This window comes from Cucurbita moschata, unplaced genomic scaffold, assembly GCF_002738365.1.
Source record: "Cucurbita moschata cultivar Rifu unplaced genomic scaffold, Cmos_1.0 Cmo_Scf00008, whole genome shotgun sequence".
Taxonomy (NCBI): domain Eukaryota; kingdom Viridiplantae; phylum Streptophyta; class Magnoliopsida; order Cucurbitales; family Cucurbitaceae; genus Cucurbita; species Cucurbita moschata.
The window spans coordinates 5,816,259-5,839,038 of record NW_019268524.1 but is presented as its reverse complement, the minus strand read 5'-3'; the positions used below and the strand labels follow the sequence as shown (position 1 = coordinate 5,839,038).

Here is a 22,780-nt window from a genome sequence, read left to right as displayed (position 1 = left end):
TTAGGCGTTTCCTAAGTTCAATCTTGGTTTAGGTTCCAAACTTGCTCCAACCACCTTGTAATCTTGAATTTATTCTCAAGTCATATAGAGTAGGCGTTAAAGAGAATAGTTGGTAAGTTGGAGCATCTCTAGACCTTGATCTAGGATATGGCTACTTGTTTCGTTTTCAGGAACTAAGCCTTAGGGGTTGTCATGTCATGCCTTATAATAAGTTCATCGTGGCATCATGAGTCAATCATCCACTTTGGTATTATTGAACAAAAAAGGTGATATTGTTGCTCCATTGATCAAGAATTTCGATTTTTGGGAAGTATCATGATCATCCAATAAGAAGGGTTTCAATTTTTTCAAATGAACGATTTGAAGACCTATTGATTCTAACAACTGATTGCAGAGTTGATCATTCGAACCTTTGAATTCATAGATGTGGATCTCGAACCTATGATTGGAGATATTCCCAAAACTCACAAAGAAAGAAACATCATTAAAAAAATGTTATGTTTTTTAAAAATCTTATTTAGAATTTAAATACTTTCTTTACAAATATGGATTTTATGGTAAAGAAATGATAAAAGAAAGCTAAAGCAATTTTTAAAATTGAAAATTAAATAGTCATCCATTTATTTAATTATGCATAAAATAATAATAATAAAAAATAGCATAATTTAAAGGAAAGTCAAATATATTCTATATTTGGAAAAAAAAATTAATTAAACTTACATTTTTTAAATACATGGTAAAATTGGTTGAAAATAAAAAAAATTTTAGTACTTAAAGAAGCGTATAGATTTTAAAATTATTTTCTTTTAATGAAATTTGATTAAAAAAAGAGGTTGTTACCCTTTTAATGAAATTGGATTATTATTATTATTATTATTATTTTGTTAAATTTAAATTGATCCAAAATCAGCTTGATGGTAGAAACGTCCCTGGAGCAAGGTGGAGACGAACAAATTTCCCCACCTCCGTCCACCAACAGTAGTTGAGCCCGGTTTGTGAAGGGAGAGTACCTTTTTCCAGTTTAAGATGACTTTTATGGTTTGGCTTTAGAGTTTCATATTCTAAATTCTCTCTCTGCAGGGTATGAAATTGATCGTGGTTGATTGGTATAGACTCGTTAGAGGACGATTTACACTTTCAAGAAGGATTCGTGAACCAAGAGGGACTATAGAAGGAGATTGAGCTTGGAAATGTAAGGTACGATTTTGGGGTTTTGAGGAACTTTAGTAGATAATATCTCCCTCAATTCTTGGCCAAACTCGATGATTTGTTGCTCATTACGATTGAATTGAATAATATTGAAGGTTTGATGAAGAAACCAAAATCAAAAGTCTGCAATGTGAGAATTGATGATGGGAAAAGACACATCTACGTGAAGGTATGTCTAGATTACTATACTATATCTCTTTTTATGATACGTTTACGCAAGTGGTATTTATGCTGTTATATAGAGATGATGAGGGGTTCATCAATAAACTCCTAATCGTGAACTTGCTTCGATTGCAGAGGGTCTTAAAATATTATAGAATTAGTTGTGATTTGCTTGTACTACATGGGAATACTTTCAATGCTTTAATTTCACCTGAGCTTTAATTTCCCACAATTGCTTTAATTTCCCACAATTTTGGTAAAGATGACATCAAACCTTTACTTTCATATTCAAAATTAATTTCCACCAATCTTAGTTAACTTACAATCATATTGAATTCATTTATATGATCAGCAATAGATTCACCGTCACATATTTGTAAATTGAACAATCTCTGCATAAAATACACCTTGTTCATACTCGACATTTTTTTGGTACATACTCAATAGTACCTTCAACAGATCTGATATTGTCTTCTCCTTGATGATGTTGAACGTCGCATTTTTTGATAGCGTCAATCGAATCACCCCTGAGGCCTGCTGATCCTTGAGCTTCTACTGCTCCATGTTCATGGTATCCGAATTCACCTCCTACAGGGGTTCGTGAAGATCTTTCTGGTATAGATAACCTTCAATCTGCATCGTCCAAAAATCAAAATCGGATCCATCAAACTTCTCAATTCCAACATTTGAGCTTTCGATCTTCACAGATCATGATGAATCTCGCCTAAATTTGATACTAGTTCATAGGATCACACAATAACACACACACTCGATCTAGATGATCACAAAGAACAGAAGAGAGAGAAAATGAAATGAGGAATATTGAATAAAGATTTATATTGATGACTTTAAGTATGTACGATAAGAGACAATATAGAGAAGGCAGAGAGTACATTTTAAAAGCACTACTAAGATTGTATATATATGGTTCAGTTTACTATAACTTTACCATATATACTCATCCATAGCCTTTTATTATATATTGTTTTTCACTATATATGACCATTTGCATTATATGTCATTTACCACATATAGTTTTACTACGTAGAACTGTAGAATGAGCTATAAATAAGCAGCATGCTCCATAACCCAACACTTATGTTATGGGGCCAACTACGGAGATGTCACCTAAACTCTACTAGAGATATGAGAATAATGTCTATATAATAGTATGATGACAATTATGAGTTGAAAAGACGTCAAGGTTGCATTTTGAGAGCCTCTAAGGTGATTTAAAAGTATCAATGAGGTGTTACGATCATGTTCAAAGTGTTATAGAAATTTTATGGAGATAGACTACAATACGAGACTTTCAGGACATGTCTTAAATTTAAGAAGGATTTGGGCAAAGGATTGCCATGATTACAATGGTAGAATTTGTCTCTAAATCAACTAAAAGTTGCATGGTAATCTTCCCTATACCCTTACACCAATATATTTCATTGCTCAATCTAAACAATTTTTTTTTTTTTTTTTGGGTAGAAAAATAGCTCATTTCAAGATGTTTCAAAGGTATTGTCCTAGTTAAGGTTCCAAGACCCTTTATTTGAAGTTAGATTTAGTATCCTAATTTCTATTACATGTAATGATATCCACTATGGCTCTGCAATACCAATTATATGTGCTCTCTTTCTACCACGGGAATCTTTTAAAATGAGTTTGTGAGGATATATAGTCGAATGGGTCTGATGTTGGACATTTAGCAAGGTTTAGAGGATGTGACTTGAAAGCCCAATTTTAAGCAAGGTTTAGAGGATGTGACTTGAAAGTCCAATTTTTAGCAAGGTTTAGAGGATGTGACTTGAAAGTCTAAGTAACACATGAAACTAGTTAAACCATTAATCTAGTTAAAAGAAGAAATCAAGTTATCTTAAATGATGTAAAAAAAAAAGGTTGGAATTAAGGTTGGGTTAAGTATTTGATATTTTTCATGCATTAGTATCCACGTGAATGTTGATTTCAAGGATGCGCCTGAGCCATGAACCTACTAAATGGACTCTTTTCCTCATGAAATTGTAATGGAAAGCTTAAAATGACATGATAAAGTTATGTATGAAATTTTGGGGTCATTGGATTAGGTTAGGGGGCAAAGCCAAGGGTAGCTAAAAAAATGACCAAAATCCCCTATAATTATGGCTCATTGGCTTACCACCCAAATGACCTTTGCATAGTATAAAATTTTCCTTATGTGATGGTTTTGAATGATTATGAAAATATTCAAGGTAATTGGAATATGTCGAGGATTTAAACCAAGATTTGGGTTGGTAAATGACCAAAAGTACCCCATAAGAATTCTATGATATTTTCAAGACCCTAAAGAACTCTAAATGATATGAAACTTTATATGGGGCTCATTTATGATCTTAAGGGTAATTAGGTAAGATCCATGAGTTAATGTAGGTTGTTAGAAAATTAATGATGTATCAACAAGTGGGAGTTATTTATGACCTCAAGAGACTCATTTATGGCCTTAAGGGGTGATGGTTGATGGATTATGAGGAACCAAAGATGGTATGGTTGTTGCAACCTTTGAGCATTCCATATTGGAAATATGAAAAATAGTAATGAACTTCAACGTGAGTCTATAAAGATTCTGAAAGGATATACAATGATATAGATGATAGTTGAAAAACTTACCTAAGTCCATATACTTTTTACTTGGAGAGGATACCTATGTTGTTGACAGTTAGGCTAACTATACATGAGAGATATTGTTAGACTATATGGAGTGCAAGTATCGATAATGTTAAATTGAGACCCACGCTATGCACCCAATATCTATCATAGTTTTCCATAACATTGGGTACTCGCGTTAACTTCATTACTGGTATCCATCCACAAACCGATGGTTCGATGGAGCGTTTGAACCATATCTTGGAAGATATATTTCGTGCCTGTGTGTTGGATTTTGTAGGTAGTTGAGAATTTAAGTTGTATCTTATAGAGTTCTTTTATAACAACATCTTTGAAGCAACTATTAAGATGACACCATTTGAAGCATAATGGGGGAAATGGTGTAGGTCCTAAGTTTGCTGGGGACGAGGTAGGTGAATGAGAGTTGTTGGGATTCGAGTTAGTCCAGACTACCAATAGGCCGTACAACAGATCAGGGCGAGAATGCGCACAAATCAGAGTAGACAGAAAAATTATTCTGATGAGAGGTATAGGAGCTTAGGATTTGAAGTGGACAACATAGTATTCTTGAAGGTGGTCCTGATGAAAGGCGTCTTAAGGTTCAAATGTAAAGGCATGTAGAGCCCATGCTTCATCAAAACAATGGCGTACATACTACCCTATTATCATTCCTCTCATCAGTTCACAACGTATTTAATATGTCGATACGCCGCAAGTATATAACTGATCCAAGCAATGTGACAGATTATGAACCGCTACAGGTAGATGAGGAATTGAGTTATGACTAAAAGCCAGAAAAAATCTTGGCCCATGAGGTGAAAGCTATACGCATCAGAGACATCATCTTGGTTAAAGTAATGTGGCAAAACCACAAAATAGAAGAAGCCACATGGGAACGAAAGGAAAGGAAGAGATAAGAGAGAAATACCGTGAGATACCACGTGAGAACGAAAGGAAGAGACGAGGGAGAAAATAACTCGAGTTGTTATAGAATTTTGACACTTATGAGAATGAAAGTTCCTTTAGAGGTATATGATGTAGTGATCCTAAAAAAGAAATTAAGAAACAATGAGGAGATTACTGTCAAACTTGTAAAGACGGAGAAGAGGAGAAAGAAAATGAGGAGATTATTATGGAATCCCATAGACGATGACGTCGAGAACTCCCCATAGATTGAACCTTGTCGGCCCATTCCATTCGGCTTCAGTTCGCACGTATGACCGAGGCCCATTCCATTCCTACGGTGCTGTTCTAACGGGTAATCGTGGACGTGTACCATATACTCTACACACAGCCCATACGTGCGAGTATGGGCTCACCAGCTAGTTCCATACCGCTGGGCCACTTTCCTTATCTAGTGGGCATACTTTGGGAGCCCCTTATGTCGGGACCCGTTAGAACTAGTAACCGTCACGGCAACGCTATGCAAAGCATAACGATTGTTGTCCTGCCATTGGATGTACGCGTCCGTACCCTCGTGATAGGATAGGGGTGGAACGACCCTAAATTTCCAAATACTCAGAGTCGCTACTAACGTCTCATGCTCATCTATAATGCGGATATATAACTCTTACATGAACATAATTGATAACAAAAATTTCAGAAAAAAAAAATGTTTAAAACAACTTCTTCTCTGAAAAACACAACCATGGTCTTACGTGTTTAAATATGAAATACTGAAATTTAGAGAAAACAAAAACAAATACAAAATAATTTAAAACAATGGAATGCAAAACAACCTATTCTAACTTAAGACTAGAAATTTAAATATGAGTCTACCCTATGCACGTGCCACAGTCTCTACTCGCGATGCCGCCATCCTCCGTACAAGTGCACCTTGCCTTTACCTGAAAAATGAAGTGGCACACGACCTGAGTATTTCTTGAAATACTCAGTAAGTGGCCCCACTATAGGGGGCCATGCAAATGCACACACATGCAATCATGATTTAGGGACCTATCTCTAATCATCTTAGGGGTGGCCTCCAGTCTCGGACAAATTGGATGTGTAGTACTTCCCTACATACGACTCACACGTGCGAGTGTGAGTCCCCAGGGCGCTCGCACACCCCCTGGACCCTCTGGTCAAGCTAATCTGTAGCGACGTCCGGAGGTCAGCGGAACCCCATAGTGTCATGCGCCTCATGAACACCCTCATCTGATTGCTTTCGCACCTGTGCGCATTCGCGCTCATCATAAGGTGCGCGTTCGCACTCATCATCTCTAGGAGAAGTAGCCCTATGCACGTGAACATACAAAATGCATGAGGTCCCTCTAAATCCATCGTAATGTCTCTTCTGACACAACCCTCTAGTCTAATCTCTTTGTTACTCTAGGTAACGCATACTCGTGGATATTTATATTAATATCATTTTCATGCTCTTAGGGTTGTGTCCTACGTCGATGTAACGACATGATGCAATATGGCACTCATCATCATCTAGCATGCTCAATATGGAAACATCATCATATTAAGGTAAAAATCATGCAATCATCATGCTCATCAATGCCACAACGTGTGTCAAACATATCAAGCGTCACTCAACAAAATATGTATATACCGCACATATCATCAAGCATCATAATCCACACATCATCATAACTCATACAATTATTTAGCCTATCCTATAGTAAGGCCACTTATCTGGTTAGCTTATACGGGTGTGACCAATTTATCCTTAATGAAAGTTCGATTTTTCCCTTTGTATCCAAGCCAACCTATAAGAATCCATAACATCAATTTCATGTTTAATTCTCTAACTCCTACAATGGTTCATGTGCTAAACTGAGCATTAAAGACTTTATGAGTATTGAATATATATATATATATATATATATATATATTGGTATCTTTTTTTTTACTCTATGTATTTACTCAAATTGGTTCTGTTCACCAAATTTTCCATTTTCCTCCCACGGTCTCTCTCTTTTCTTTCCTGTATTTAATTAGTTAAATATATATAATTTCCTTTCCTTTACCTCTTTCTTTTCTGTACTTAATTAAATATATATATATATATTTTTCTTTACCTCTCTCTGTTTAATTCTTTTCCAAACCTCTTGTTTAATTCTTTTCCAAACCTCTTGTTTAATTCTTTTCTTCCCTATTTAATTCTTTTCTTCCCTATTTAATTCTAACAGTTTAGTAAATGAAGGATTGATCTAATTCTCAATAATGGTACAAAGGAGAAGATCTATGATCTCATTCAAAGATCTGACATGATTTCTAACGGCTAATTAACATCTAAATAACTGGGTAATGTAGGTGGAAATCTGATTCTAATTAATTCGATAAATGATTTTGAATTTTTTCTTTTCTTTCCTAAAACTACTGTCATTAACCATTTCCAATCTATTTTAATTTTTCCTTGAGTAAAAATGGCTATGCATCCATCCATTATGATTTTCTTCTCTTTCCTCAAAATGATGATTCAATTTAGATGCAATTGACACAGCCAATTTTGATTTTCGATCCCATATCCAAAAGTCTAAATAATTGAAAGAGAGATCTAAGATAACTTTTCTATCTCGTGCAAAAATAAAAGAAAATGAGATCTAACTTACCAATGACTTTTCTATCTCTTTCCATTCCTATTAGATCTGCGAAGTGAAGGCCATCTCCAATTCTTCTCTCTCAAAATCTGTGATCTTTCCCATGTTTCTTTCTCCCATTTTTCCCTTCCCAAAATCTGCCATTTTTGTTTCTGTTTCCTTTCTTGTTTTTCATTTGCAGATCCTTTTGCAGTTGGAAGGGTTGGGGAGATATTTGGGGAAAGTGGAGAGAGAGAGAGTGATAATTTACATTTTTATTTTATTTTATTTTTATAATTATTATTATCTCTTTTTTTTTTGGGTCGTTACAAGGGGTATTGCATAAGATCGAACCATGAAGAAAACCACTCTCACTTTATAATGTTGTTTACTGTTGAGACTGATTTTCTTTTCATTCGATAACCTAGGTAACTCGATTTTAATCCTGAGCTAACCATGAACTCCTGTTTATTCGGAATTATCCTTAGATTTGTATGGGTGAGAGTGGCTCTAGTTTGCTGACTCAATAGGCCTCCCATTTCAGGGGTAAGACTGGGTGAATGGCTGGGGACATAGGGTGCAAGATGGAATTCACTCCTACCCACTTTTAGGGATAGAAGAAAGGTAGTTCCCTTAAGCACTCACTCCAGGTCTTGAACAAGGGGCCCCACCCTCTCATTGGCATGAGAGGGATTCGGTTAACTGGTTGGACCACAAACCAATTGTTCATTAGAGGATCAGTGAGACATAAGGAACAAGAAGTAACTTTAGGGGTAAAACAGTAAATTGACCCAGCTCTAGTTACGAACAACCTGTGAAAGATCGACTTACTAATCATGGTTATATCAAATGGACAGAAATATATCTATAGTGAGGGGAGTGCAACTACTAGGCTATAGTGGAGTGTCCTAGTAGTTAACGAATGTTGGTTAACAAGGTTAATGAGTTTAGCCGGTTAATCTTGGATCGTTGGAGCCCATGATCTATAGGTCCATTAGGTCCCTCTGCTAGCCCATATCGGACTAAACCATAGAACAGTGTGACGAGTGAGTTCGAAGTGTTCGAATTCAAATTAGAGAATATGCGCTAGATATATACGATATATTTAACCGCGTTTTTGTTTTATTTACGAATTAAACAAAAAGAGAGAATCTGAGATATTTAAATAAGATTTAAATATCTTAATCAATTATGTGTTGGGATTGACATTTGAATTAATATTAAATATTAATTAAATAGTTTAATTAATCATTTAATGTTACTTTAATTTGAAATTCATTATTCAAATTAATTGTTGAATTAAAATGAAGAAAGTCAAACGGTTGATTTCATTTAATGAAAAAATCCATGTTAGTGGAATTTTGAGGTGTCAAAATTTGGTTTAACCAAACTTACATGTTTGCCAAATAAACCCCACAAGTTTGAGTGGAATTTTGAGTGTCAAAATTTGGTTAACTCAAACATGCATGCTTGCCACATAATCCCAAACATTTGAGTGAAATTTTAAGTGTCAAAATTTGGTGATCTCAAATTTGCATGAACATGCAAACATGACTCTTTAAATAGAGTGATCATGGTACATGGAAGGTCTTCTTCTTCTTGGTGAAAAACCTTGAGAAAAATCTCTCACAAACACTCTCTTCACATATACAAGATCCCCCCCAAGTTTAGTAACTCACCGGATTCCACAATCCCGTTCTAAGGTCGGAGGATAGCGGAGAAGACACTAGTGGTGGTTCGAAACCGGTTCGTGAGGAAAAAGGAGTTTGAACTACAAAAGGTTAGTATTAAACTCATTAAGTTTTAATACTTATGAACATGCTAGTTATTTACTATAATTGATGTTCTAAATGTGCCTAAGATCCAAATTGCTTCCGCATGTGTTATATTAACACCAACAGAAATACGGTAAACTGTCTGGAATCATAACCCCGATAGAAATGTGTATGAAATGTAAATTGAAAATGAGAATGACATGAAGCATGGAACGTGACAGGGGGTTATGGTCATTAAAGATAAATGTAGAAATAGGGGGACCTCATGCATTATGTGTGTTCATGCATCTGGGGGGATTCCCCCATCCCATCACGAGGGTACGGACGCGTACATCCAATGGCAAGACAACGATCGTTATGCTTTGCATAGCGCTGCCGTGATGGTTCTAGTTTTAACGGGTCCCGGCATAAGGGGCTCCCAGAGTATGCCCACTGGATAAGGACAGTGGCCCAGCGTTGTGCGAACTAGCTGGCGAGCCCATACTCGCACGTTTGGGCTGTGTGTAGAGTATATGATACACGTCCACGATTGCCCGTTAGGATTGCACCGTAGGGAAAACGAAACGAAACGATAAGGTCCCATCATTTCATTGCATGTTGATTATCGCATAACCCCGATAGGGGGTCAGTTACTGAGTATTCTAAAAATACTTAAGCCTCGTGCTACTTTAATTTTGAAGATAAGGGCAAGGCACCCATGTGACAACGATGGCGGCATCGTACATCTCGGGACCGTGGCACATGCATAGGATAGTTGCTTGTTTTTTTTTCACATTTCGTAGTCTAGGCTGAATTCGGTTTGCATCATTAGTATAGGTTAGTATAGGTTGAAATATATTTGCATAATAAACCATAAGGTAGACTAAAACATTCATTTTGGTTTCGTTATTTTTCCTTTATTTCAATAATGTTCTTTTCTTTATCCTTGTAATGTTTTCTCTTTCACGAGGTAATAAAAGGCGAGAATAAGTAGCATTTATGAATAGGGCCCATTTAATATATATTCTGCATTTCAAGGTATAGTAATGACCTTAGATTAAATAGGTAAAATTTAGGGTCGTTACAGTTGGTATTAGAGTTCTAGGTTATAGATCTTGTAGACTAGCCTTCAGAGTAGGCTTGACATGTTCCACGGTCCAATTACCGATGCCCTGACGTTGCCAGGTATACCTTATGTAGAATGAGGGATGTATAATCTTTGTGATATATTTAATGTGCTTGGCTTCAGTATGAAAATGTGTTGTGATGTGATCTGATGCAATGCATGTGCTTTACGTTATTATATTTATGTTTTGTTTATCTGAATTATATGGTAGAATGTAGGGAATGTTATAAGTAAATCATAAGCTTAGTTAAAACCCTTTTCTTGGTTTCTTGAACTATGCCGCACAGAGGACGTAGAAGAGTTAGGAGAGGGAGAGGACGACCTCCCATTAGGAGAGGGGGAAGAGGAGAAGCCGATAGAAGCTCTTCCCAAGAGGGGTTGACTACCGGACCATATGCGTTTATACCACCTCCTGAATATGCACCTCCCCCACAAACTATACCACCACCTGAAAACGCACCTCCCCCACAAACTGCACCACAGGCCGGGTTGGACCCCGCCACAAGGTTAATGTTGGAATCCCTCCAAAAGACAATGCTGCACGTTGTTAGCTACGCAACAAGTCGCGGCAATGGCCACGCAACCAGCCAATGCGGCGGCCACGCACCCGGTGGATGCGGTAGCTATACAACCAGCCAACAAACCGCATCCGGATAGGGGTGCGAGTTGGTTAAAGGATTTCAGACGGTATAACCCTCGTCCTTTTGTCGGTTCAAAGGAAGATCCCACAGCGGCTCAAATGTGGATCGCAAACATGGAAACAACCTTTGAATCAGTGAGATGCCTTGATGAACATACGGTGGCGTGTGCGACGTATGTGTTACAAAAAGATGCAGAAGTGTGGTAGTCGGATAATAAATAGAGCATCAACCCAGGCGGGGGATTACAACGTGGGGAACCTTTAAGGAAGCCTTTCTGAAATATTATTATCCAAAGGAAACCCATATAGAGAAACAACAAGAGTTTAACCACTTAACCCAAGGTGATCGCACGGTGGATCACTACGATCAGGACTTCATGAGATTGAGAAGCTTTGCACCGTCATTAGCTGACACTGAAGAGAAACAGACAGAAAAATTTGTGTTGGGATTGAACCCAAAAATCCGCCGCATGTTGGAGGCCTTTAACCCAAAAACCAATGAAGAGGCTCTAAGGATGGCCAAGGCCCTAGAGGAACCGCCGGAGGAGAAAAAAATGGAGCCAACGGTTGTCACAGGGAGGAAACGCCCTATCGAGGTCGAAACCACAGAGTTGCAACCACCGCTCCAGAGACCTCGATATTAGAGTAGGCTACCTGCTCCACCCCCAATAGCCCGATACCTAACACTAGAGAAGCCCTTGTGCCGTAACTATGGAAAACAACATGTTGGGAGATGTTTGGTGGGCTCAGGTATGTGTTATATATGAGGACATGCAGGTCATGTGGCCAGAACTTGCCCTACAAAGAGCTCGGGAAATCCAAGGGAACCCCTTAGAGGACCGGTCATTCGAGAGCCTACCATACAAACCCGCCCACAGACCAGGGCATATGCAACGACCAGTAAAGAGGCGGGAACATCTAGCACCGTGTGACAGGTACGCTTTCTATACTATCACACTTTGCGCTGACATTGTTTGATTCTGGTTCTACCCATTCCTTTGTTTCTTTACCATTTGTTAAATAAGCAGGGTTCGTAGTAGAACCCTTAATGCATGTATTGTCGGTCGGTACCCCAGCAGGGGTAGACTTAGTTACGAAAAATAGAGTAAAGGACGGACAAGTGGTAATAGCTGGACAAACCATCCACGTAGACTTAAAGGTAGTAGATATGACAGATTTTGACGTCATACTAGGAATGGACTGGCTAGCTAAAAACTTTGCTAGCATAGTCTGCCATAAGAAAGAGGTGATATTCACACCTCCCAATGGACTTACCTTTAAGTTTAAAGGGACCTCCACAAGTACCACCCCAAAAATAATATCGATGATGAAAGCGAGACGCCTGGTACAACAAGGGGGGTGGGCGTTTCTAGCCTGTGCAGTAAACACAAAAGGAAAAGAAAAACCCATAGATACAGTACCCATAGTAAACGAATTTATGGATGTCTTCCCGGAGGACCTCTCGGGAACTCCTCCATCACGAGAGGTAGACTTTGGAATAGATCTGGAACCAGGAACGGGACCCATCTCTAAGGCCCCGTACCGCATGGCACCAACAGAACTAAAAGAACTTAAATCACAACTGCAAGACCTGTTAGATAAAGGCTTCATTCGACATTACGTGTCCCCTTGGGGTGCGCCAGTGTTGTTTGTCAAAAAGAAAGACGGCTCAATGCGTTTATGCATTGATTATAGGGAATTAAACAAGAGGACAGTAAAGAACAAATACCCGTTACCCCGTATTGAGGACCTATTTGACCAACTACGTGGGGCAACAGTGTTTTCTAAAATAGATCTTCGATCAGAATATCATCAAATTAAGATTAAAAATGAAGACATACCGAAAAAAGCCTTTTGAACCAGATATGGCCACTACGAGTTTGTGGTGATGTCTTTTGGTCTCACCAATGCCCCAGTGGTATTAATGGAATTAATGAACCGAGTATTTAAGGAGTGCTTAGACTCGTTTGTGATCCTGTTCATAGACGACATCTTGATATACTCGAAAACGGACCTAGAACACCAAGAGCACCTTTGCAAAGCCTTAACTATTCTAAGGGGAACAAGTTATATGCCAAATTCTCCAAGTGCAAATTTTGGCTACGACAGGTTTCGTTTCTGGGGCACGTAGTGTCTAAAGACGGAATCTTCGTAGATCCCAATAAGATAGAAGCTGTCACGAAATGGAAACGCCCAACAACGGTCACTGAGATACGAAGTTTCTTGGGATTGGCGAGCTACTATCAAAGGTTTGTCCAGGACTTCGCTAGAATAGCCACGCCTCTCATCCAATTGACAAAAAAAGGTGTACCTTTTGTTTGGGACGATACTTGTGAGGCTAGCTTTCAAGATCTAAAGCAAAGACTAGTATCTGCCCTAGTACTCACAGTTCCAGAGAGTTCTGTGGGATACGTGATTTATAGTGATGCATCCAAAAAGGGGTTGGGTTGTGTACTGATGCAACATGGCAAGGTTGTTGCGTATGCATCATGCCAACTAAAGGATTATGAGAACAACTATCCTACACATGATTTGGAGCCGGCAGCAGTGGTGTTCGCGTTAAAAATTTGGTGACACTACCTGTATGGCGAAAAGACCCAAATCTATACGGACCACAAAAGCCTAAAATATTTGTTCACACAAAAAGAATTGAACATAAGGCAACGTAGATGGTTAGAGCTAGTAAAAGATTACAACATAGACATCCAGTACCACCCTAGAAAAGCAAGCGTAGTCGCTGATGCACTGAGTCGAAAAGCAGTACACTCGTCGGCTCTCATCACTAGGGAGCCATGAGTGCGAACTTATTTCGAACGGGCTGACATAACGGCAGTAGCCGAAGAAGTGGCAGCCCAAATAGCCTGACTCACAATGCGTCCCACGCTCAAACAAAGGATCATAGACTCACAACGTGGGGATCCAAGCCTAAGCAAAATCTTAGACCAATTGAAAGTAGACCCAGTGGACGAATTCTCTAAGTCAACAGATGACAGATTGTTATGTCAAGGACGTTTATGTGTGCCACCCATGAGCGAAATGAAGAAGGAAATCCTAACTGAGGCACATAACTCACCCTTCTCGATATATCCAGGTGGAACAAAGATGTATCAAGACTTGAAACAACACTTCTAGTGGCGAAGTATGAAAAAGGATATCGCGGAGTACGTGAGCAAGTGTCTGGTGTGCCAACAAGTAAAAGCCCCTAGGTAGAAAACCGCGGGGCTACTACAACCTCTAAGTATACCGGAATGGAAATGAGAAAACATTGTCTGGGTGGTCGTGGATCGTCTGACAAAGTCAGCCCACTTCCTACCAAGTAAGGCAACATATACAATAGACAATTGCGCCCAACTGTATGTTAAAGAAATTGTGAGGTTGCATGGAGTGCCGGTGTCAATTGTGTCGGATCGGGACCCGGGTTTTACGTCGGCCTTTTGGTGCGGACTCCAAAAAGCGAGTGCCGATGTCAATTGTGTCGAATCGGGACCTGGGTTTTACGTCGGTCTTTTGGCGCGGACTCCAAAAAGCGATGGGTACCCGCCTCGACTTTAGCACCGCCTTCCACCCACAAACGGATGCTCAAACGGAATGATTAAACCAAATCCTGGAAGACATGCTTCGGGCATGCGTTATGGATTTCACAGGGAGTTGGGACACTAAACTGCACTTAATGGAATTCTCTTACAACAACAGTTTCCAAGCAACTATCGGAATGGCACCCTTTGAAGCGTTGATGAAAAACAATGTAGATCCCCATTGTGTTGGGACGAAGTAGGAGAACGAGAACTTGTATGTAACAACCCAGATCCCCTTTGAAGGGTTGTATGGAAAACAATGTAGATCCCCATTGTGCTGGGACGAAGTAGGAGAACGACTTAATGGAATTCTCTTACAACAACAGCTTCCAAGCAACTATCGGGATGGCACCCTTTGAAGCGTTGTATGGAAAACAATGTAGATCCCCATTGTGTTGGGACGAAGTAGGAGAACGAGAACTTGTATGTAACAACCCAGATCCCCTTTGAAGGGTTGTATGGAAAACAATGTAGATCCCCATGTGCTGGGACGAAGTAGGAAAACGAGAACTTGTATGTAACAACCCAGATCCCCTTTGAAGGGTTGTATGGAAAACAATGTAGATCCCCATTGTGCTGGGACGAAGTAGGAGAACGACTTAATGGAATTCTCTTACAACAACAGCTTCCAAGCAACTATCGGGATGGCACCCTTTGAAGCGTTGTTCTCCTCCCCAACCAACGTGGGACATCACATTGTAGGACCCGAGCTGGTTCGCATCACCAACGAGGTGGTATAGAAAATTAGTGTAAAAATGCGTACCACACAGAGTAGGCAAAAGAGCTACGCCGACGTTAGGCGTAGGAATTTAGTGTTCGAGGAGGGGGACCCAGTGTTCCTAAAAGTAGCGCCCATGAAAGGCATTCTAAGATTCGGACGCAAGGGGAAGCTAAGCCCCCGATTCATTGAACCATTCGAAATTTTAGAAAGAGTAGGTTCGGTAGCTTACAAACTAGCTTTACCACCTTCACTTTCAAGCGTACACGATGTATTTCATGTGTCTATGTTAAGGAAATATATTGCAGACTCTCGCACGTAATAGACTACAAACCTCTCAAAATCGAGGAAGATTTAAGTTATCAGGAGAAACCGATTAGAATCCTAGCTCGAGAAGTGAAAGCCTTACGTAGCAGAAACATAGGATTCGTTAAGGTATTGTGGAGTAACCACCAAATCGAGGAAGCTACGTGGGAATGAGAGGAGGAAATAAAGAAAAAATATCCCGAGTTGATCCACGAATTCGAGACTTTTGAGGACGAAAGTTCTTTTTAGGGGTAGGTAATGTAACGGAACCAAAAACAAAAAACAAAAAAAAAAGAGAAAAAAAATGGGGGTCGTCGGTAGAGTTGAAAACTCTGGCGAACGCTGGAGTTTTCGCTCGCACACGACCCACAAAGGGCGGCCGAAGGCTAGGATGCCACAGAACTGGTCCCCGACCTTCAGCCACCTCGAAACAACCTGAAAAGAACAAAAATAGTGAAAAAACAAGAAGGAACAGAAAACCCCAACGAAACTCCAGCAAAGCTGAACCATATGAGGTTGACGTCAAAACCTCCATTTCACTCCACAGAAGTAATCCCAAAATCTTTTACACACATCAGGAGTAGATTTAGATAAATCCTTTACGCTGAACACCGTCGGCAAGGAAGACATAACGTCGGACATCCGAACTTCTCCAGATCCGGGAGTGTGAGGCACTTACAAACAAAATCTATACCAAAAACGGGGTTAGGGTGAAGAAGAGACTCGGGAATGGAGAAAAAAAGAGGGAAAAAGGACGTCGGGACGACGTTATCGAGGAGAGAGAAAGGTTGCCAGAAAAACGTGCAGGCAGTCGGGCAAAGAGGACGAAGTTCGACCCGAGGTTCGAATCCCACAACCCGAACCGAACCCAGTTACCTTAGGTCGGCCCAAAACCTGACGGTTTCCGCAGCCCAAACGCTCTAACCCAAACCTCATAAGCCAACCCGCCTGCATTTTTTTCCTTCACCCGCGAACGGCCCATCACCTGTGTCGTATTTTATGATTGCTATGATGTAAATTATGTTATGTAGTGTTATGACTTATGTAATGTCAAGACTACGTGATGATGTATTATGACTTATGTTATGCTATGATATTGTGCACACCATGTTAGCATGTTTATTTTTTAGACTGTGAAATGTTGATATGTCAATAATTTATTCTTGAAAATGTTTATAAAAAAACGAATGCATGATCTACATATTATATGATTTGAAGCTACAAAGACCTCATGCATTTTTGTGTGTCGTATGCATCGGGATACTTCCTCGTCATGATTAGTATGGACGCGTATGTTACGACATTTATGTCTGCCATAATGTTATGATACGATATTCTGTACACCATAATACTATGTGGGCTCCTTTACCTCTATGTCTCTAGCAGTACGAGTGTGAGCTAGCTGAAAGGCAGGCCCAGGGGTACGTATACGCCCGCCTAGTGGGTCCATGTGTGCATACGTGGGTCGTGTGCAAAGAAATACTAAACATCTAATTTTGGCTCAAACTGAAAAGAAGAGTTTAAGGCCGTGAAATCGGGTTTTATGAAATGATATGTCCCAAACATGACTGAATATGATTGCATTTCCTGGCTCCAATAATAATGTACTTAGTCTTTCTTAAAATACTCAAGTCACGTGCTACTTTTATTTTTCAAGTAAAGGTAAGACACCTCTATACATCCGTACAGGAGTGTCTTACTTTTACCCGAGACTAAACATGACGATATCACGGTGGCAACCATGAGACTAAAGTTAGTGTAAATGCACTCATGTTGTTTTTCTTCCATAGCCCTTAGGTTAGATCAGGGCAATGCTTTATTTTCTAGTTTTATTTAAAACTCACGTTATTTACTTTTCCGCATATTGTTTTAATAACTTATAATGAACGTATAAGTCATAGTGTCATTATGAAATATTTTAAATAAATTTTTTTGCACCTAATAATTATGTCATATATTTGGCTTCACTCTTCAATATTAAATATAAATTCTTCCAATAATTTTTGCATCAATCATTGCATTACGGCGCACAATACAAAATCACCTCTTAAATTTATAATCACTCCTCTTGGATTTTTAAATTATACCTCCAAGAGAATCTTTTTTTTTTTATCAAAATGAATATGGTGTGAATTAATACAAAGAACCTAATCTAAACTTTAACTCAATTGTTTTAGACATTATTTTATTACATACATATATTCGTTTTTTTGAATAAATAGTATAATAGTTATTCAAATTTAAGTTGAAAATATAGTCCGCTAAATTTTGGAATAAAATATTATATTGCATTAATTTTATATATTGGACCTAATTAAAGATGTATTTCGTCGAAAAGGAGTGGCTTGCACTTGGACGTATGCCACTCACTGGTTCAACTTAATGAAATAGCTTCCTACACCTAATTGATCAAAAAATTGCAATGAGTGGCACGAACTCTTTTTTATTTCGAGCGGTTTTATAAGCTGCTAGTTGATATGTAGACGGAGATTTGCGTCATGCTTTGTAATGGCCCGAAATTTTCTACTTAATTTAAGGTCGCTACTGTATACATATCATAAACATGAATGCGGAAATACTTCATTTAAACTTACATAAAACATAATCTTCAGCTTAAAACACAGCCGACTTCCGTGTTTTGAAAACACCTTTAAAACGACACAACAAAAGACTAAATAAAATAAACAAAGGTTTAAATTAAAAAACATCCTATTCTAGCCTAAGATTAAGAAAATAAATGCGACTACCCTATGCATGTGCCATGGTCTCGAGTTGCGATGCCGTCGTCAGCAATATAGGAATGCCTTTGTAACGACCCAAAATTTTCTACTTAATTTAAGGTTGCTACTGTATACGTACCATAAACATTTAATGCTGAAGACTTCATTTAAACTCCATAAAACATAACCTTTGTCTTAAAACACAGCCATGGACTTATGTGTTTCGAAAACATCTTTAAAACGTCACAACAAAAGACTAAATAAAATAAATAAGAGTTTAAGTTAAAAACATCCTATTCTAGCCTAAGTCTAAGAAAATAAATATCACTATCCTATGCATGTGTCATGGTCTTGAGTTGCGATGCCGTCGTCAGCCGTACAGGAATGCCTTGCCTTAACCTAAAAAATGTAGTAGCACATGGCTTGAGTATTTAAAGAAATACTCAATAAGTGACTTCACTTTTAGGGTTAAATGCAACAATCACATGCAAATGAGATGATGGGATCTATCTTTCAATCTGTCTTCCTACGGTGCTGTTCTAACGGGTAATTTGGACGTGTACCGTATACTCTACACATAGCCCATACATGCGAATATGGGCACACCAGTCAGTTAGCACACCGCTGGGCCTCATTCCTTGTCGGGCGAGCATACTCTAGGAGCTCCTTAGGCCAGACACCCGTTAGAACTAGTAACCGTCACGACAGCACTATGCAAAACATAACGATCGTTGTCCTACCATTGGATGTACGCGTCCGTACCCTCGTGATGGAATAGGGGTATCCCCCCAAATGCATGAGCACACATAATGCACGAGGTCCCCAATATTTCTACTTTTATCATTAATGAGTATAACCTAGCTATCATCTTTCATGCTTAACATGTTATTTCTCATTTTTTCAGTCTACATATCATACATAATCCTAACAGGGTTACATTTCATTTCATTTATCGTGATATCATGTCATTCATAACATGCTGTATACATACAATTTAGAAAACATAACATAACGCTCCATGCTTTTAACATGCCATTTCATAAAGTGTAATTCATACAACAACTACTTCAATGGTCACACAAAACAATCTAAACATAACATAAACATAATATAATTGATATCATATCCTATCTCAAACATATCCTTGAACACATCGTACCATAATTGATATCATACAATCCACATATTATAACATAACATAAACATAATATAAGCATACTGATTCACAGATAATTCACATATATCAGTATATATGACACGTGTAGAACCACAGACACGTGTCAACATCAAATATAACCATGTCGATAGTAAGATCATTTACCTGGTTAGCTTAAGTTGTTGTCATGAATATATCTTTAATGGAAGTTCGATTCCGTCCTTTGAAATCCGAGTCAACCTATGTGAGCCCATGACATTAGTTTCAAGTTTGAACTCTACAAAATTATTTCTCTAATTTACATTGGTCCATTGTTAAAGGTCTTGAAATGTTATATTATCTATAATTATATTTTTATTAAAAATCTTATTTTCCATAGTTACTGTTGTATAAAAAAGTAATACAACTATTTCACGGGCTTTACTCCTCTCTGTATTTACCTTTCTCTCTATATTTAGTCTGTGATTTTTAATTCCTTAATCTTCATTTTTTTTATCTACTACCTTTTAATTTTGTTCTCAAATCTCTGTTTCCAAATCTTTCCTTATACAAGTGTTTCCTATTCACAAATTTTATTAGCTATTCTATTTTTAATCTATTCATTTGGCTACTGAAATAAATTTAATCTAATATTACTAATCTACATTTTTAATCTATTCATTTGGCTACTGATATAAATTTAATCTAATATTACTAATCTACATCTAGGTTCTAACTCAAAGCTAAACATTTGTAATAATTGAATGAAGATCTAATTATAATTTGTTGTGATTTTTAAAAAAAATAGGATAAAGGAGAATGAAGATTTAATATATACTTATTATTAATTTGTTGTGATTTCTAAAAAGTAAATAGGATAGAAGAGAATGAAGATTTAATATATACTTATTATTGATCATGTCTATCTTCACATAAATCTCGTAGAATCTCAACTAGGTAGAGGCCGTTCTCTTTATTTCTCTTTTTTTTTTGTTACTTTCTGGCTACTAAGGATGGGTTGAGGAGAGATAATCGTGGGAAGGGAGGAAAGGTTTGTGGAGAGTAGTGGAAAAATGTTGTTTTTATTTATTTAATTATTATTATTATTTTAACTATTTTTTTTATAATTATTTTTATTTGTTTATTTGTTTATTTATTTTTAGGCTATTACAGCCTTGCCTTCCCTCAAACAGAGGTATCACATGCGTTGAGTATTTGAAGAAATACTCAGTAAGTGACCCCACTATTAGGGTTAAATGCAAGAACATGCGAATGCAATGACGGGACCTAGTCTATTTTTCCTATGGTACTATTCTTATTGGGCACCTTGGATGTGTACCATATACTCTACATACAGCACATACATGCGAGTATGGGCTCACTAGTCAGTTCGTGCAAGGACCGGGCTGACTCGATGACTCTAAAATGACCCGTAAATTTTTCGCGAAATTAAACAATTAAAATTTAAAACATAATTTACATCATACGAAAATAGTGGGCGCATTAGTAATTTAAAATATAACATAATGGTTAAAATACAAAATAAGGAACGAACACAAAACGTCTTAAAACAATGGGTTGAGGACGACGGGTGAGATTTGTCTATGGCACCTGCTCTAGAGTCCGCTACCGACCTCGACCAGCTCATTATTTCGTGAAAAAAAATGGAGAATAAGGAATGAGTACAAGACTCAGTAAGTAGCCTACTTGTAGGCTTTTAATCGTGTCCTTGATATGCTAGGGTACCACCTTCTTTTCTTTTCTTGTTCTTGTTCTTGTTCTTGCCGTATGTTCTTGTTATGTTTTTTAATTCGTTCTCCAAGACACTTCCCTTAGGATTTACGGTACTAGACATAAACTTGTCGACCTGTGTCCGAGGTTTCATGTGTTCCAAGCGGCACAGTCTTAATACCTACGCTCAAGGCTTCATACGCTCCAAGTAGCGTAGTCTAAGTCATAAGCATGATGTACCGCGGGAGGTCTAGGAGGTTCTTGATTCATGGCTAGGGTAACTTACTCTCTTCTTGCTCCATCGTGGCCATAGGTCACTCCCCATGATAGACCATAAAGGTCAAGTGATCGATGCATGCATGAACATGACATAGACCATAAAGGTCATGTGATCGGTGCGTACATGAACATGGCATCCTGCAAATCATAACATGGTGCAGGGCATCTCATCTAGGTGAGGGGAATGAGGCCAAATATGACATCCTGCAAGAGAAACACGATGCAGGGCATCCCACCTAGAAGAGGAAACAAGGCCTCCTTAAAAAGCACCCCATGGTGGGAGGTATGGGCCGCAATTGGACATGCTTAGAGTATTACCTAGCATTCTTGAATTTTGAGTCTTGAGGACTTTGGTCCCTTATGTTTGAGTGGTACCTAGTAGTTGTATAGCTTGTTATTGATTCTTAATCTTGTAAGTTTCTAAGGTTCTTATGTTTCTTGAGGCGTAGTTGTTATATACATTCGTGATCATATGAACCCATCGTAATAACTAGCATGAGTTATTCTAGAAGGTCATAAGTTCATAATGGACTCCTTAGAGGGTTCTAGAAGGGTCTTGAATCTTGACATGTTTCCTTTAGGCGTTTTCTAAGTTCCATCTTGGTTTAGGTTCCAAACTTGTTCCAACCACCTTGTAATCTTGAACTTGTTCTCAAGTCATATAGAGTAGGCCTTAAAGAGAATAGTTGGTAAGTTGGAGCATCTCTAGACCTTGAGCTAGGATATGGCTACTTGTTTCGTTTTCAGGAACTAAGCCTTAGGGGTTGTCATGTCAAGCCTTGTGTTCCTTTAAAACTCTTCCAAAGTAACCCTTAATTTTCTCCCCATGAATGCATAGGTGGCGTTATCATAATCGTGGCATCCTATTGGAAATTCATGATGCAGGACATCTCGTTTAGGTGAGGGAGATAATAAGTTCATCGTGGCATCATGCTCATGGTACTTATAGCAAGGCATCTCACCTAAAGAGGAATAGGGGTCTCGTGGTACACTTCGTGATGGGAGATAACGGTTGCTCCGGGCATGGATCCTAGCAACTTGTTAAGCATGTCATTTGCATTAACCTAGGTGTTTCTATGCATTCTTGGGGACCTAGGTTTATGCATAATGTCTTGGGTCAAGCTTGGGAACATACAAGTTCTTCTTAGGAATAGCTCCAATGTGGTCTTGTGCACGTAGAGTCTCATTAGAAACCAAGGGTACTTGTGGAGAATCTCTTATTTCGTGGATACCTCTTTCGTCATCCTAGGAGGCAAAGTTG

General features: G+C 38.4%; 1 long non-coding RNA gene across 2 annotated transcripts; it reads left to right on the top strand.

Annotated features, from left to right (window-relative positions):
- Positions 1-951: 951 nt before the first annotated feature.
- Positions 952-1,887, top strand: LOC111446591. 2 transcript variants are annotated; one of them, XR_002711106.1, is made up of 3 exons: positions 952-991; positions 1,081-1,197; positions 1,305-1,356. It is a non-coding gene; the product is annotated as an uncharacterized LOC111446591 (long non-coding RNA). The 2 variants fall into 2 exon arrangements; XR_002711105.1 differs by lacking the exon at positions 952-991 and adding an exon at positions 1,831-1,887 and having other exon boundaries at positions 1,016-1,197; positions 1,305-1,378.
- The last annotated feature ends 20,893 nt before the right edge of the window (positions 1,888-22,780 follow it).